We start from the raw sequence: 16,897 nt of genomic DNA, 5'->3' as shown, positions 1-16,897 counted from the left end.
ATTTAAAATATTTTTAAAAGGATTACAATATGAAACATTAAAAGATATGTATCACACGTCTGATCTCTCCAAATGAAGCAGATAAAGAAAGTCTATATTTGTTCAGAGAAAAATGTCATTCTTTGATATGTTGTTACTCGGTGTATCTTTTGTCTTACAGATTTAACCCTGTAATTATTCAGGGAGGGTAAGGATAGTATTTTATAATATTTTTTGGCAATGCAGGCAGCATCTGAAGAGTACTCCTCAGACCTTTTCTACTTCTTTTCTATTTACATTTACATTTAATCATCTAGCAGACACCTTTATCCAAAGCGACTTACAAATGAGAACAACAGAAGCAGTCAGGTCAACAAGAGAACATCAACAGTATACAAGTGCCATGACAAGTCTCAGTTAGTCTAGTACAGAACGCATAGCCAGGTTTTTTTTGTTTTTTTTAATAAATGAAAAGAAGGAAAAGTGCTAGTATTAGTTGGTTAAGTGCTGGCGAAAAAGATGATTCTTTAGATGTTTCTTGAAAATGAGTAAAGACTCAGCTGTACGAATTGAGATTGGGAGGTCATTCCACCAGCTGGGCACAGTCCAGGAAAAGGTCCGTGAGAGTGATTTTGAACTTCTTTGGGATGGCACCACAAGGCATTGTTCACTTGGAGAGCGCAAACTTCTGGAGGGCACATAGGATTTAACCAGTGAGTTTAGGTAAGTTGGTGCCGTGCCAGTGGTCGTCTTGTAGGCTAGCATCAGTACCTTGAATTTGATGCGAGCAGCTACTGGTAGCCAGTGTAACCTGATGAGGAGAGGAGTAACATGAGCTTTTTTTGGCTCATTGAAGACAACACTCGCTGCTGCATTCTGGATCAATTGCAGAGGCTTGACAGTACATGCAGGAAGAGCCAGGAGAGCATTACAATAGTCCAGTCTGGAGAGAACAAGAGCTTGGACAAGAAGTTGGGTTGCTTGCTCTGACAGGAAGGGTCTAATCTTCCTAATGTTGTATAAGGCAAATCTGCAGGACCGGGTCGTTGTAGCAATGTGGTCTGTGAAGCTTAACTGATGATCCATCACAACTCCTAGGTTCCTGGCTGTCCTCGAAGGAGTAATGGTTGACGAACCCAGCTGTATAGAGAAGTTGTGATGAAGCAATGGGTTAGCTGGAATCACCAGAAGTTCTGTCTTCCTAAGGTTAAGCTGAAGGTGATGGTCATTCATCCAGCTAGAGATGTCACTCAGACAGGCTGAAATGCGGGCAGCTACCGTCGGGTCATCTGGTTGGAATGAGAAGTAGAGTTGGGTGAAATCAGCATAGCAGTGATAAGAAAAGCCATGCTTCTGAATGACAGATCCTAAAGATGTCAAAGATGACCCCAGTAGCAAGGTGTTGTGACTTTGAAACATCACCCCTCCAAGACACACTGAAGGATCTGTCGGAGAGGTAGGACTTAACCCACAGGAGAGCAGTTCCAGAGATGCCCATCTTTCTGAGGGTGGACAGGAGAATCTGGTGATTAACAGTGTCAAAAGCAGCAGACAGGTCCAGTAAGATGAGTACCGAGGATTTTGAAGCTGCTCTTGCTAGTCGCAGGGCTTCAGTAACCGAGAGCAGAGCAGTCTCAGTTGAGTGGCCACTTTTGAAGCCAGATTGGTTGCTGTCCAGGAGGTTGAACGTCTGGTTCACCTGCGATGGTGTTTCAACATGTTCTCTTCATCATTGTCAAAATCAGATTTATAACTTATTTATTCTAACAAACAAGTCTATATCCATAACTGTAAGTATTTGGCCCTCTTCCTGTTTGAGATCATTTGTGTTCTGCATGACTCTATAAACATGGCTTTAATTTTTCTGAAGGAAAGGAAGCTCTGAAATCATTTCATCTCACTGTACATATATAATGTAATCTGATCAGCTGTGATTTAGTGTTTCAGTTCTGCTTCCACTGTTTGATGGATGATGTTCTTCGCTCTTTCTCTCTTGTGTTTCCCTCTGATGTGCAGAAGAAATTGAGTTCTGGTTAAAGTTGTCTTGTTATCTTGGATGATGTGCCCAGTCCATCTCCATCAGCTTCTTATGACGATGCTCTCTATAATTTCTTAATTTCGCCACATGAGTAGTTGTTGGTCAGAGATGTTTTGGAGCAGAAGATCTGCAGGATTCTGGAGGTTCATCGAGTGGAAAGTTGATAGTTAGGAAAAGTGCTTCTGTCGTTCTCTAACATTCAGATCTGTAAAGTAAGGTGGAAAGGACACAGCTCTGATACAGAGTCATTCTAGTGTTGGACCTCCACATATTGTTCAGTGTTATAAAGCTGTTTCTGCTCTTGCTAATGCGTCTCTTGATGTCATTGTCTGTCCTCCATCAAGTCTAATGATGAAGCCCAGGTCTACAAACTCCTCATTTCTACAGAGGTCTGCTCCTGTACTTTAATTGCTGAGGGGTTTGAGGTGTTCAGTGTTATCATCTCTGTTTTATGCTTGTTGATCTTGGAGTCTAGTTGTCTGAGTCCAGATGTTTTCTCTGGTGAGGGTATAAGAACAACAGCTAATCATCAGTGAAGTCTAGATCTTCTCTGGATAATGCTCGACTTAAACAGACAAACACTTCATGAGTCAACTGTCAGCTTTCCTCACAACGGAGAGCTCAGACTCAGATGTTGATAAAATAATCTTATAATATTCATACACCAGACAGTTGAGTATCTAGAGTACAGTATGCACAGTGTGTAGTGTGTCATTCAGGATTTCATTTGGATAGAAATTAAATCCAAGCAATGGCCATTTAGTTTTATTAATGAATCTAAATGAAACCGTCAAATGGTCAGCAAATGAACTTAATGAACTTTGATGCTTGAGCAGCAAATCAGCATATTAGTATGATTTTTTTCAGATAGCGAGCAGAACAAACAACTATGACTGGGACTGTCATATAACATTATAATGAGGACACTATTATAATAAAACGCTGTGAATGTTTTAGTTGCCAGCCGTCACTGATTCACACGTTATAGAAATGAAAATGATGGCGTATAAAATGTATTTTTATAATCATTTATAATATTTAGAAGAAAGTCAATGTTGGCAGAATGAGGGGCAGGAACCGAGAAGAAGAGGATTTGTTCACTCTTAGAATAGGACACACTGGACTGAATCAGACACTGTTCAAAACAGACGAACATCATCAGGTTTGTGTGAAAACTGTGAGGAAACAGAGTCAGTGTTACGGGTGTTATTGAAGAGGAAATATGAGGAGGAAAGAAGGGAAATGATTCAAATGATAAAGACAGAAGCTTTTAGAAGTGTGGTCAAACATCTCATGATTTACCTAAAAATACAGGATTGATGGAAAGAAAATAATTATTTTCTAGTTTGTCATATACTGCTCCACACTCCAGTCTCGTATGTGGCATTAATGCACCTTTAAAATCAGCCACCAATCAAATCAAAAGTGGAAGAAGAAGCTTTCTTACAAGCGAAATCCTGATCCATATTTTATTCCAGTTGGTGGCAGTAATGCAACAGTTAGGCTGCTATCCGCAATTAAACACCGAAGAAGAAGAAGAGCCAGTTCTTCAGTTTGGCGGTTTTCTGAGGTGAGTAGTTCACTATTTTCACGCAGTTGTAAAATCCTCTTTACACCTTTTGTTTCGAGCAAACTCTTTACATAGAGAACTGTAAGATGTGGAAATACTCTGATGTTATGAATGCGGTAAATTACATTAGAAATGTGATCAGATTGATAAGGACAAATCACAATGTTTGATAAAGAAGTGTTTCTATCAGCAAACAGTCAGAATAAAGTGAGCTGATCTGCTGCTGATCCTGAATGTCTTGTTTAATTGCACACAGATAACATTAACATTAAAGGCTAAAAATCTAGATCAAAATATAAAATGTAGATACAACTATACAATAATGTACAATAATATACAATAACTATACAACTATACAACTATACAATTATATGTCAAAAAGACATATAATAAAATTAAAAATAAAGTTAAAGCAGCACAAGGCAAAAGGCAGATAGAGTGCAAATCAATGAAGGGAACAACAGTGCAGATAAAAGATTATTTAGTGCAAAAACAAAAGCTTGTTAAGTCTAATTAAAGTGACAAAGGGCTCAGGAGCAGTTATTTATTTAACTGACTGATGAGGTAGTGGAATGACGTCAGTTCCATGCTGAATGAGGTAGTGAGCAGACCAGTGCTGCATAAAGTGACTGATGCATGTCATCGTATATTAGTGGGGGGGGGGTTCAGTGGTGCCTGGGGCAGAAGAGGGGAGGGGGGGCAAGTTCGGGAGTGAGTTCACCTTCCTGACAGCCTGGTGGATGAAGCTGTCCTTCAGTCTGCTGGTCCTGGCCTGGAGACTCCGCAGTCTCCTCCCTGATGGCAGCAGACTGAAGAAGCTGTGTGATGGGTGGGTGGGATCACATCGCAGAGGGCTTTGAAGCTCCGAGGTGGGGGAGGGGGAGGGCTTTGTAAGCTCCTCTCTGTGTGGTGTAAACAAAGTCCAAAATGTTATTACCTCGTGTTGGAAAGTTGATGTGCTGGTGTATTTTTGGAAACACACTCTTTAAGTCAGCATGGTTGAAATCCCCAGCTATGATGAGAAAAGCATCGGGGTGTGCTGTCTGCTGCTCACTGATGTGCTGGTACAGTTCATTTAGTGCGTTGTTCCTGTTGCTGATGATGTTGAACGGGGGTATATACACTGAAATGAGCAGTATAGCAGTATATTCCCTCGGCAGATAGAACGGCCAGCACTTAATAATCATAAACTCCACCAGGGGTGAGCAGTGTTTGCTGAGTCCTCTGAGTTGAGCGTAGTAATCGAATGTAGTCCAGTTTATTGTCCAACGAGCGTACGTTAGCCAGTACGATGGTGGGGATAGATGGCTTGTGTGGGTTAGCCATTAGCCTAGCCCGGATACCTCCGCGCTTACCCCTCTTCTGCTTCCTCTCACACCGCTTGTGGCGCCTCCGCTGCGGGCGAGATGCAGTAGTGGGGGTCGGTGATGGTGAAGGCCTCCGTAGCAGACCGAGATCCTGCAGCTGTTCCGTGTGTGCGGAGTTTAAAATGCAGTTCTGCCGACATCGAGCAGAAACTCGCGACTGTATTTGGACTTACATACAGGTAGACGCGATGACGATGTACAAAACCACTGCGACTCAAAAGACATTAAACACGAAAACACTGTTCTGTCGGGACAGAGAGAAGCTGCTGCATGTGGACGCGCCGGCATCTTGGTATACTTGTATATCATCAGGAAGAAGTGATATCTGCAGAATCAAACGCACTGAAGAACAAACAGGTTGGTGTTTATTCTTCATCCTTCATCTGTGAGGATTAAAAATGTATTAATGTTTGTATATATGTAACGGGGTGATGGAGTTCAGGACTACACTTCCCATAAGTCTGTGGGGTAGCTTTATTACATCTGCACCTGCTATAAATAGTCACAGTAGTATAGCATTCTCACATCTTGCTCCTCTATTGACGGTATAAACCAGCGTGCACTAAGATCAGGTAAATTGTGCTCAACCATTTTTAATATTGATTGTTGAATTCAAATTATGAGAGCAGTTTCAGTTTGAGCAAAGACATTTGTTGCATATGTAATTTGTGTGTTGGGTTATCTTAATTTAATTAAAGGTCTGTAGGAAGTACTTAGCTTATGGGTTTTTATTATGAGGAAGGTAGAGAACTATGTGGTGTAAAGAAAAGTGGTTTTATTTCGTTTCAGAATCCCGCTTGTATCACTGGTGATTGGCTTGGCAACACAGTCTTCAGAACTAATTAATGATGTGAGTGAATAATCAAAGGCACTAAGAATTGAGTTGTCGTATAAACATTTTGATGATGGTGGTTTGCATGAAGATTTGTTTTCTAGGTCTCTTAAAGGAGAGCCATTCCATTGGTTTTAATTCCGCTTTTATAGATCCAGTTATTTTAAAGGTATTTGATTGATTAAAGAATTTATTGATGTAAATGCTCAATTCAAGGTACTTACAATAAGCTTTTGTGTTGCAGGACTAGCACGACTATTGTTACTATATTTTATTGTGGTGAATTGCCCTGTGCTCGTTTTGTATTACATGTATTAAGATTGTTATTTTTCTTTCTTTTTGTTGTAGTTGTCCTACTTCTTGACTTAATGGCGGCTGCAGGGTCTTCTCCATGGGTGTAACTGGCACTGGTGAGGTGGTGGGGATTTTTCTGTGGTTTTTGGTGATCCATATTTCCTTCTGAGTGCTGTGACTGCTGTGCTACATTTGGGTTTGGATTTCAATTAGTGGTTGTATATTTTCACACCGATAGCTCTGCCCTGTTGGAGCCCTGTGGCATGTCAATTGTTATTTTCTTTCTTAGTTTAATTTGAATGAGGTTTGTCCCAGTGTTTTAGATATTTATTACTTTATGTGAAAGTTTGTATCTGTGAATTGTAATAAAACTGCTTTCATAAGCGATGAAGCCTACACTACAGTTTGTGGCCAGTTATTAGTTATATATATATATATATATATTATACATGACCGTAGGCAGTGGGGGTTCGGGTTGTTTGAACGAACCCCCCCCTCACTGCCAAAGGTCCAGAATTTAAGTCGTTTTTTTTCATGTGCTTATTGTCAGCATTGTTTTAATCAACATAACGTAATTATAATAATAAAACATTGTGGGAAATTCAATGATATTGGCTGTGCAATATTTTTGTGATTGGCTAATATCGGCAGACTGGAGCCAATGGAAATGCTTCTCCTTCCATGCGCGTCTTATTCCTCTGAGAACTTCGAAGCAGACCGCTTAAGGTAAATTATCTGGAATGATTAATTGATTTACGATGCTTGCCAACTTTCACGCATTCACCGTGAGACACACACAACTGACACTTTCCACACGCTCTTACGCCACACATCCATTTTCTCATGCACAGTAAAATCACAAAGCAAAGAGGACACGGAGACCGACAGACAACCCAGCTAGAAATTTTTTGTTCTAAAAATATTTTTATAACATTATCAGGCAGTGTTCTATTAATGTTTTTTGCGGGTAGTTTTATTTAAGTTCCCAGAACGTTCTCTTTAAAGGTAGGATAACATTGTCTAAAAACATTATAAAACTGTTAAGTGAAAACATTGTTATAACAGTAGTCACTAACGTTTTTTTAATGTTTCCAACAGGTAGTTTTATTTATGTTCCCAGAATGTTCATTTAAAAGGTAGAGTAATGTTATAAAAATGTAGTTACAACATTTTTTCCTCCATAATGTTCTTTTAAAGTTTTTTGCGGGTAGTTTTATTTGAGTTCCCAGAATGTTCTTTCAAAAGGTAGGGTAACATTCTTCAAAAAACATTCTAAAAATGTTAGTTAAAAAACATTGTTAGGACGTTATTTTCCCCATAATGTTATTTTAAATTTGTTTGCGGGTAGTTTTATTTGAGTTCCCAGAATGTTCTCTTAAAAGGTAGGGTAACATTCTCTAAAAACATGCTGAAAATGTTTAGTGATAACATTGTTAGAACATCATTCCCTAACATTCTTACAAAGTTTTTAGCGGGTAGTTTTATTTTGGTTCCCAGAATGTTCTCTCAAAAGTTAGGATAACATTCTCTAAAAACATTCTGAAAATGTTTAGTGATAACATTCTTACAAAGTTTTTAGCGGGTAGTTTTATTTTTGTTCCCAGAACGTGCTCTCAAAAAGTTAGATAACATTCTCTAAAAACATTCTGAAAATGTTTAGTGATAACATTGTTAGAACATCAATCCATAACCATCTTACAAAGTTTTAAGCAGGTAGTTTTATTTTTGTTCCCAGGACATTCTCTCAAAAGTTAGGATAACATTCTCTTAAAACATTCTTAAAATGTTTAGTGAAAACATTGTTAAAACAGTATGCTATAACATTCTTATAAAGTTTTTAGCAGGTAGTTTTATTTTTGTTCCCAGAACATTTTCCTATAAGATATGATAACATTCTCTAAAATAATTCTAAAATTGTTTAGTGACAACATTGTTAAATCAGTATGCTGTAACATTCTTACAATGTTTTAGCGGGTAGTTTTGTTTTTGTTCCCAGAATATTCTCTCAAAAGACAGTTTAACATTCTTTAAAAACATTCTAAAAATGTTTAGTGATAACATTGTTAGAACATCATTCCCTAACATTCTTACAAAGTTTTTAGCGGGTAGTTTTATTTTGGTTCCCAGAATGTTCTCTCAAAAGTTAGGATAACATTCTCTAAAAACATTCTGAAAATGTTTAGTGATAACATTCTTACAAAGTTTTTAGCGGGTAGTTTTATTTTTGTTCCCAGAACGTGCTCTCAAAAAGTTAGATAACATTCTCTAAAAACATTCTGAAAATGTTTAGTGATAACATTGTTAGAACATCAATCCATAACCATCTTACAAAGTTTTAAGCAGGTAGTTTTATTTTTGTTCCCAGGACATTCTCTCAAAAGTTAGGATAACATTCTCTTAAAACATTCTTAAAATGTTTAGTGAAAACATTGTTAAAACAGTATGCTATAACATTCTTATAAAGTTTTTAGCAGGTAGTTTTATTTTTGTTCCCAGAACATTTTCCTATAAGATATGATAACATTCTCTAAAATAATTCTAAAATTGTTTAGTGACAACATTGTTAAAACAGTATGCTGTAACATTCTTACAATGTTTTAGCGGGTAGTTTTGTTTTTGTTCCCAGAATATTCTCTCAAAAGACAGTTTAACATTCTTTAAAAACATTCTAAAAATGTTTAGTGATAACATTGTTAGAACATAATTCCCTAACATTCTTAAAAAAAAACACTCAAAATTCTTAGCCATTACATTCTTAAAACATATAATTTTATTAACCTGAAAAAAAAAAAATCAAAATCTAACTCAACATCACATGTTGTAGAACTCAGTAAAGTGCAGTGCATAATTAAGCGTCTGACTGTTGTTTGTTCAGAGTGCTCATCGTCTTTGCTTGTTGTGGTTCTTGCAGAAAAATAATACAGTTGTCTGTATGTTCAAATGTTCTCCTCCTCCAGTTTTCCAGCTGTTCTCCCAGTTAGCAGCACTGAGCTCTATTCACTGTGTGCATGATAGAGTTCTTCCTCATGGCCTATAACAGAGAAGCATACAACAGTGTAAACGGAAAGAATACAAATAATTATTACATCTTAAGATCACAAACAATATTGAAAACTTTCTGAACTACCCAGCCTAATTAGTCTTCACAAACTATGAAAAGACTAATTTATTTGAAGTATGCATATGACACCTTATGAGTATATATACTGCTTCAATAAATTTAAAACACATCTACGTAATCAATTATACATGAATAAAACAACTTGACATTGGCTTGAAAAGCCCAAACCTTGAGCTGAGACTTGAACTTTTTTTTTTATATATATATTTACTCTAGTATTTTATTTACTTTAATAAAGGCCAATATATTTTTAATCTTATTAAAATGTATGCATCATCTTTAAAGTCAAATTATTAGTTAACAAAAAAAAAAGAAGAAATAAAAATGCACTATAGGGCTGTTACCAATCAAATTAAATTTACAGTTCCAAATTACAACTGCAATACATTTTTAACAGGCCTAGAAAAAATATAAAAAATAACAAAATAACAAAAAGATATGCGGAGGAAAAAATAATTTTTAAAATACATTAACTCACCAGTAGAAGATGGGAATTCACTGATTGGTTGGTTGAAAACACAGTAATGAGAAATACTTCTGCTGTCATCTTCCTTTGGAACGATTTTCATTGGTGAAACAGAACAAAACAGTCAATAATTTGTCTAAAATTTTCTTGTTTGTTGAACTAAAATCAAGGTAATATTTGCACTCGTAGAAATATTCTGCAAAATACCTCCCTTGTCATTGTATGTTACTTAAATGCATCATGTTAGAAATAAACTAAACATATTTAATTTTTACCTCAGTATGTTTCTATGTTTCTGTGAATTTATTTATGAGTGGCGTTACACATTTAACTTCTCCATGAAAGTCTCTTCATGAAACAGTTCATGAAACAGTCAGGCAGCACAAGCAGCTGTTTGTGCAGAAGGTTTAAAAAAAAAAAAAAAAAAAGTAAAATCAAAAGATTCATTATTCATTTTAACCCACGGCCACCAATGAAATCCCAGAACTCTCTGACCCTCCATAGACAGCAACGGTACTACCACCACGGTCAAGGCACACAAACATAGTAAGGACATTGTTAAAATGGTCCAGTGGTTGACCCATAAATTTACGAAGCTAAGAGAATACTTTTTGTGCACAAAAAACTAAATAAGCCACTTTCTTCAACAATTCTTTGTCTCCGCATGTGTTCTGAAGATGAATGAAGTTACTGGTTTGGAACAAAATTAGAATGAGTAATTAATGACTGAATTTTCATTTTTGGGTGACGCTAAATACAAGTAGAAACAGCGCATCCTTGTGGTGCAGAGGACACAAAAGCACATACATTGATCTGGAGTGACACAGAGGAGACGATTGACAAAGGAACTGCTGAATAAAGTCATTTTTGTTTTCTTCACTTACAAAAATTATTCTTGTCGCTTCATATAACTCAGATTGCACGTCTGATGGCAGATGGAGTATTCTGAAGACACATTTCATAACTTTTATGGACCTTGACACGGTTATTTACTTGGCAGTCTATGGGACAGTCTCAAGCCTCCAGGTTTTCATCCAAAATATCTTAAATTGTGTTCCGAAGACAACTGGAGCTTTTACGGGCTTGGAATGACATGGGGTAAGTGATTAATTACAAAAATTTCATTTTAGGGTGGAGTATCCCGTACAATACTAATGAACAACTAGGAGTGTGCGATATGACAATTTTGGATCGTGGACAATAAAAATGTCTCCACGATCTGCTTTTGAAGAAATATCGTAGTATCGTGCTACAGTGCATATTCTATCAGCTGCAGCTCTGGAGCCTCCGTCATATAGGCTGTACAATGCCACATGCATTCACAGCAGTGTTAACTCAGCAGTAAAGTTACTCATGTGCTAAGAGTGTTCTTTTAAAGGTTTCATTCGTGTGCTGGTCTGACCTGTGCTTTTTCTGAGCGCCGCATACACCCAAAGGGCATGCACTAAAGCCTGTCAAATAAAACAATAAAATAAAACAAAACACAAAGAGAGAGAGAAAAAAAAAAAAAAACACTCACTCACTGCTCTTGACTGGAGAAGTTGAATACAGTTGCTTTAGGAATCGGTTCATATAGTATCTTATTTTAATATTTGTTCATTTAATTTCTTGAATGGTCCTGCTAAATGCACCTATTGCACCTGAAAATAAAGCACTTTGTTTTATTTGTATGTCATGTGTAGTTGTAATTTATATCTTAGTCATTCTTTATCCTTGTTATTAAAAAAATAACAAAAAAAATTATCCTTGCCTTCCTTGGCCTAAATATCTGCCATTCTTTTTTTTTTTCTGTTACCTTGAAAGGATTTGTCTTTATATAGGGAAATTTGTTTGGATGTAATTCTCAGACAACTTGCAAAATAGTAAAACCAACATGACAAAGAATTGTGATAAAATCGTGAATCGTGATATTGCTAAAAAAAAATGTTTTTTCCATATCGCCCATCCCTATGAACAACCAATATACAGGTGCTTCTCAATAAATTAGAATGTCAAGGAAAAGTTCATTTATTTTAGTAATTCAACACAAATTGTGAAACTCGTGGATTAAAATAAATGTATTGTACACAGACTGAAGTAGTCTGTGGTTCTTTCAGTTTTGATGATTTTGGTTCACATTTAACAAAAACCCACCAATGCACGATCTCAACAAATTAGAATATGAAGACGATGAAGATGTATTATTGACAATATTGTATAAAGGGGACCTCAACAAAGTCCTCAAAACATCCCTAAGATTTTGCAGGTAAAATGTTCTAGATTTGTTATTATGTCACATTACAATAAAGTTTGATAAAATAATAATAATAAACTATCTCAGGCCTCAGTGATGTTCCTATAATGTGATCCTAATGTGGCTGAGAGAATGTTCTTTCTTTGTCATCTTGAAACATTGTAACAATGTTTTATTGTTATACAGGTGCATCTCAAATTAGAATGTTTTGGAAAAGTTCATTTATTTCAGTATTTCATCCCAAATTGTGAAACTCGTGTATTAAATAAATTCAATGCACACAGACTGAAGTAGTCGAAGTCTTTGGTTCTTTTAATTGTGATGATTTTGGTTCACATTTAACAAAAACCCACCAATTCACTCTCAACAAATCAGAATATGGTGACATGCCAATCGGCTAATCAACTCAAAACACCTGCAAAGGTTTCCTGAGCCTTCAAAATGGTCTCTCAGTTTGTTTCACTGGGCTACACAATCATGAGGAAGACTGCAGATCTGACAGTTGTCCAGAAGACAATCATTGACACCCTTCACAAGGAGTGTAAATCACAAAAATCAATTGCCAATAAGCTGGCTGTTCACAGAGTGCTGTATCCAAGCATGTTAACCAAAAGTTGAGTGGAACAAAAAAAGTGTGGGGAAAAAAAGATGCACAACCAACCGAGAGAACCGCGGCCTTATGAGGACTGTCAAGCAAACTGGATTCAAGAATTTTATAGAATTTCACAAGGAATGCACTGAGGCTGGGGTCAAGGCATCAAGAGCCACCACACACAGAAGTGTCAAGGAATTTGGCTACAGTTGTCGTTTTCCTCTTGTTAAGCCACTCCTGTACCACAGACAATGTCAGAGGCGTCTTACCTGGGCTAAGGATAAGAAGAATTGGACTGTTGCTCAGTGGTCCAAAGTCCTCTTTTCAGATGAGAGCAAGTTTTGTATTTTTTTTTCGGAAACCAAGGTCCTAGAGTCTGGAGGAAGGCTGGAGAAGCTCATAGCCCAAGCTGCTTGAAGTCCAGTGTTAAGTTTCCACAGTCTGTGATGATTTGGGGTGCAATGTCATCTGCTGGTGTTGGTCCAATGTGTTTTTTTTGAAAACCAAAGTCACTGCACCCGTTTACCAAGAAATCTTGGAGCACTTCATGCTTCCTTCTGCTGACCAGCTTTTTGAAGATGCTGATTTCATTTTCCAGCAGGATTTGGCACCTGCCCACACTGCCAAAAGCACCAAAAGTTGGTTAAATGACCATGGTGTTGGTGTGCTTGACTGGCCAGCAAACTCACCAGACCTGAACCCCAGAGAGAATCTATGAGCTATTGTCAAGAAGAGGATGAGAAACAAGACACCAAAAAATGCAGATGAGCTGAAGGCCACTATCAAAGAAACCTGGGCTTCCATACCACCTCAGCAGTGCCACAAACTGATCACCTCCATGCCACACTGAACTGAGGCAGTAATTAAAGCAAAAGAAACCAATACCAAGTATTGAGTACATGTACAGTAAATGAACATACTTTCCAGAAGGCCAACAATTGACTAGATTTTTTTTTATGATTATTATTGGTTTTATGAAGTATTCTAATTTGCTGAGACAGTGAGACAGTATCACAATTAAAAGAACCAAAGACGTAGACTACTGCAGTCTGTGTGCATTGCATTTATTTAATACACAAGTTGAATTACTGAAATAAATGTACTTTTCCTTGACATTCTATTTTATTTAGATGCACCTGTACTATTAATATGCAAGCTAATAAGCAAAAAGTTAAAAGTGAGAGCTGAACTCTAAAATAAAATGTTACCAATATTAACGTTACCTAGAAAGTAGAAACTAATTAACGTTACAGTACCTTTGTTGTAAATGAAGACTTTTATTGCATCATCCGTGTTCATCGTCAAGCAGGCAGTTTGGGTTCTGGATGAAAACAAATCTAGCGGTTATTAAAAAGCAGCATCCAAAATTAATTCAACGGTTATATAATTCCAAGAAAGTAAGATCCAGCCCCAATACTTAAAGATATCTAACGCTATAACAAATGTGCATGTGAAACACTAAAAGATATATATATATATATATATATATATATATATATATATATATATATATATATATATATAAAGATGAAGAAGAATCGTGTCATCCTAGATTTAAACAAATTTTTGTGTATGCAAATACGCAAAGGACAAAAAGAAATATGTAAACTGAAAAAGCCATAAAGAAATGTAACGTTACAGGTAATTATTGTGGAAGGGAGAGTTCCGCTGACCTGACCTGGACACAGGTTTGTTGTTAAGGTCACGCACTGTACCCGCGAGTAAAGCATCCTCCAGCACCTCTGTACCCGATTCCGCCGCGTTTGAAGTGTGGAAAAACTCAGTCCATACTCAATTAAGTTCCGTCAAATAAGACGTTTCCGACCACGCACACTGTACATCAATATCTTCAACAACCGTTCGGCGTTCGCGCGTTTCGTCGATTTCAAATTACCTTACGTCACGAGAAAAGTATGCAGTGATTGGTGGATTTAAACGTGGCCCAATCAGCACTTGTCGTCTCCTGTAACACGTTTGGCAACAGATATCAAATGCATTTTGTAATCGAGACCATGGAATTTAGCTGATTTACCACTCAACGCAGCCATTTTAGTAATGTTTTAGCTTTATTAACATGTCACATTAGGCTACTATAAAGGTTTTTTTTTTTTCAAGAACATTTTGTCATCTCAGTCCTCAAAACGATATCCTCATAGCATTTTCCTAATGTGGCTGAAAGAAAGTTCTTCCTTATTATTGTTGAACGTTATGCCAATATTTTATTGAAAACATTGTATAATCTGTTTTTTCAACAACAATTTCCAAAGTTTCCCTGGTAAAATGTTCTAAACAGTAGCAAATTGGGTTCTTCGAGTTTTAAAAATAGCAGAACCATTTTTTATTTATTTTTTTTGTTCTAAATAGAAACCTTTATAAAGGTTCCATAAAGAACTGTTACAGTTTATTTTCAATTAATATCAGTAGCCTAAATATTTTTGTAATTATTAATATTTGTATTAATATTATTTTTATTTTTTATTTATTAATAAATTAGTTATACATAATTTATTAATAATAATAATATTATTATTTTATTATCTGTTTTTGTTCTCTCGCTGTCACTCTGTTGCACTGCGGAAGCTTCTGCCATAAAAACAAATTTCTCATATACTAAACATACCTAGCATTAAAGCTCATTCTTCTTCTTCTGTTAATATTAATTGTCATTCTTCTATCTACCTGATTTTATAATATATTGTGGCTTCTATTTAGGTTTAACATAAACAAATAAACAAACAAACAGCATATGTTAATTATGTACTTTTTTATTGAAATGGCAAAGTGTAGAAAAAATTACCTGGCTCAAACAGCTGTTATTAGCTGAAAACATCAATAAATATAAGTTGACACTGAACATGGAATTAATGAAGACAAGGTTCAAGTGAAATATCTTCTCAATGTCTTTATGTCCATATTTATGTTTCTAATTGCTGATGATGAGGTGGTGGGATGTGACAGCTTCTGAAATACACAGTTAAGTTTAGAGTTACAAGGTGAGCAATTATTTATGTAAAACAATTAGAAAAAGAATGGACAGTATGTGAGCCCTTTATAATGTTAAAAAAGAGGGATATAACGTCATGGGATAAATGTAATGTTATTCATGGCTGGGTTTTTATGCATAAAGTAATTAAAAATAATAATAATTGAATCATGGATCGTTATTTCAACATTTATGTTAGGCCTACTAAGTGAAGAGAAAGTTAGTATCCATGAACAGAGCTGGTCACATGCATTTTCTGTGAAACTAAAAAGAGAAAAAGACATGATTGGCATGAAACTAGTTACCATTTTTAAAAGTTAAATTTATAGAAATTTTAAGAAATGAATCATTTACCTCTTAAGAGTCTGTTGAAAGTCTGTCTTGAGCTCCAGAAAACCAGTAATGATGCGACTTATAATTACAGATTTGAAAAAAAAAAAGGCGGGAAAAAAGATTATGCGTATTATTACGTGTAAAGAATCTTTAAAGAGCCATCTTTATTTAGAGTGTATGTTCCTATAACGTTCTCCATAATCTGTTACCTCAACAACATCCACAAAACATCCTCAAAATGCTGCAGATAAAATGTTCTAGCTTTGTTATTAAGTCACATTACAAGAACGTTTTATAAAAACATTACACAATCTCAGGCCTCAATGACATCCTTAAAACATTGTCCTAATGTGGCTGAGAGAATGTTCTTCCTTTGTTATTTTAAACAATTTTGCCAATGTTTCATCGAAAACATTTTATAATCTGTTACCTCAACAACATCCACAAAACATCCCTAAAAATTTTCAGGAAAATGTTCTAGGTTTGTTATTATGTCACATTACAAGAAAGATTTATAAAAAATAAAAATAAAAAAACTCAGGGTTCAGTGGTATTACTTTAACATTCTCATGATATGGCTGAGAGAATGTTCTTTCTTTGTTATCTTGAAACATTGTAATAATATTTTATTGAGAACATTACATAATCTGTTACCTCAAAAATATCCACAAAACATCCTAAAAATGTTGCAGATAAAATGTTCTAGCTTTATTAATACGTCACATTACAAGAACATTTTATAAAAACATTACACAATCTCAAGTCTCAGTGATGTTCCTATAATGTTCCCCTAATGTGGCTGAGAAAATGTTCTTTCTTTGTTATCTTGAAACATTGTAACAATGTTTTATTGTTATACAGGTGCCATCTCAATAAATTAGAATGTTGTGGAAAAGTTCAATTATTTCAGTATTTCAACACAAATTGTGAAACTTGTGTATTAAATAAATTCAGTGCATACAGACTGAAGTAGTTTAAGTCTTTGGTTCTTTTAATTTTGGTTCACATTTAACAAAAACCCACCAATTCAACATTTCAACAAATTAGAATATGGAGACATGCCAATCGGCTAATCAACTCAAAACACCT

The 16,897-nt window shown here is 35.8% G+C and overlaps 1 long non-coding RNA gene across 1 annotated transcript in view; it reads right to left on the bottom strand.

Moving 5' to 3' along the window:
- LOC127987692 (uncharacterized) overlaps window positions 1–14,456 on the bottom strand; it is a 37,015-nt gene extending 22,559 nt beyond the window's left edge. The window contains exons 1-2 of the long non-coding RNA XR_008161326.1: window positions 14,171–14,456; window positions 13,749–13,813 (exon numbers count right to left, since the gene is read on the bottom strand). This is a non-coding gene — a long non-coding RNA (uncharacterized LOC127987692). The remainder of the gene's footprint in view (window positions 1–13,748; window positions 13,814–14,170) is intronic.
- Window positions 14,457–16,897: the final 2,441 nt, after the last annotated feature.

This window comes from Carassius gibelio, chromosome B22 (genome assembly GCF_023724105.1).
Source record: "Carassius gibelio isolate Cgi1373 ecotype wild population from Czech Republic chromosome B22, carGib1.2-hapl.c, whole genome shotgun sequence".
NCBI classification, from domain to species: domain Eukaryota; kingdom Metazoa; phylum Chordata; class Actinopteri; order Cypriniformes; family Cyprinidae; genus Carassius; species Carassius gibelio.
This window is presented reverse-complemented; position numbering and strand designations above follow the sequence as displayed.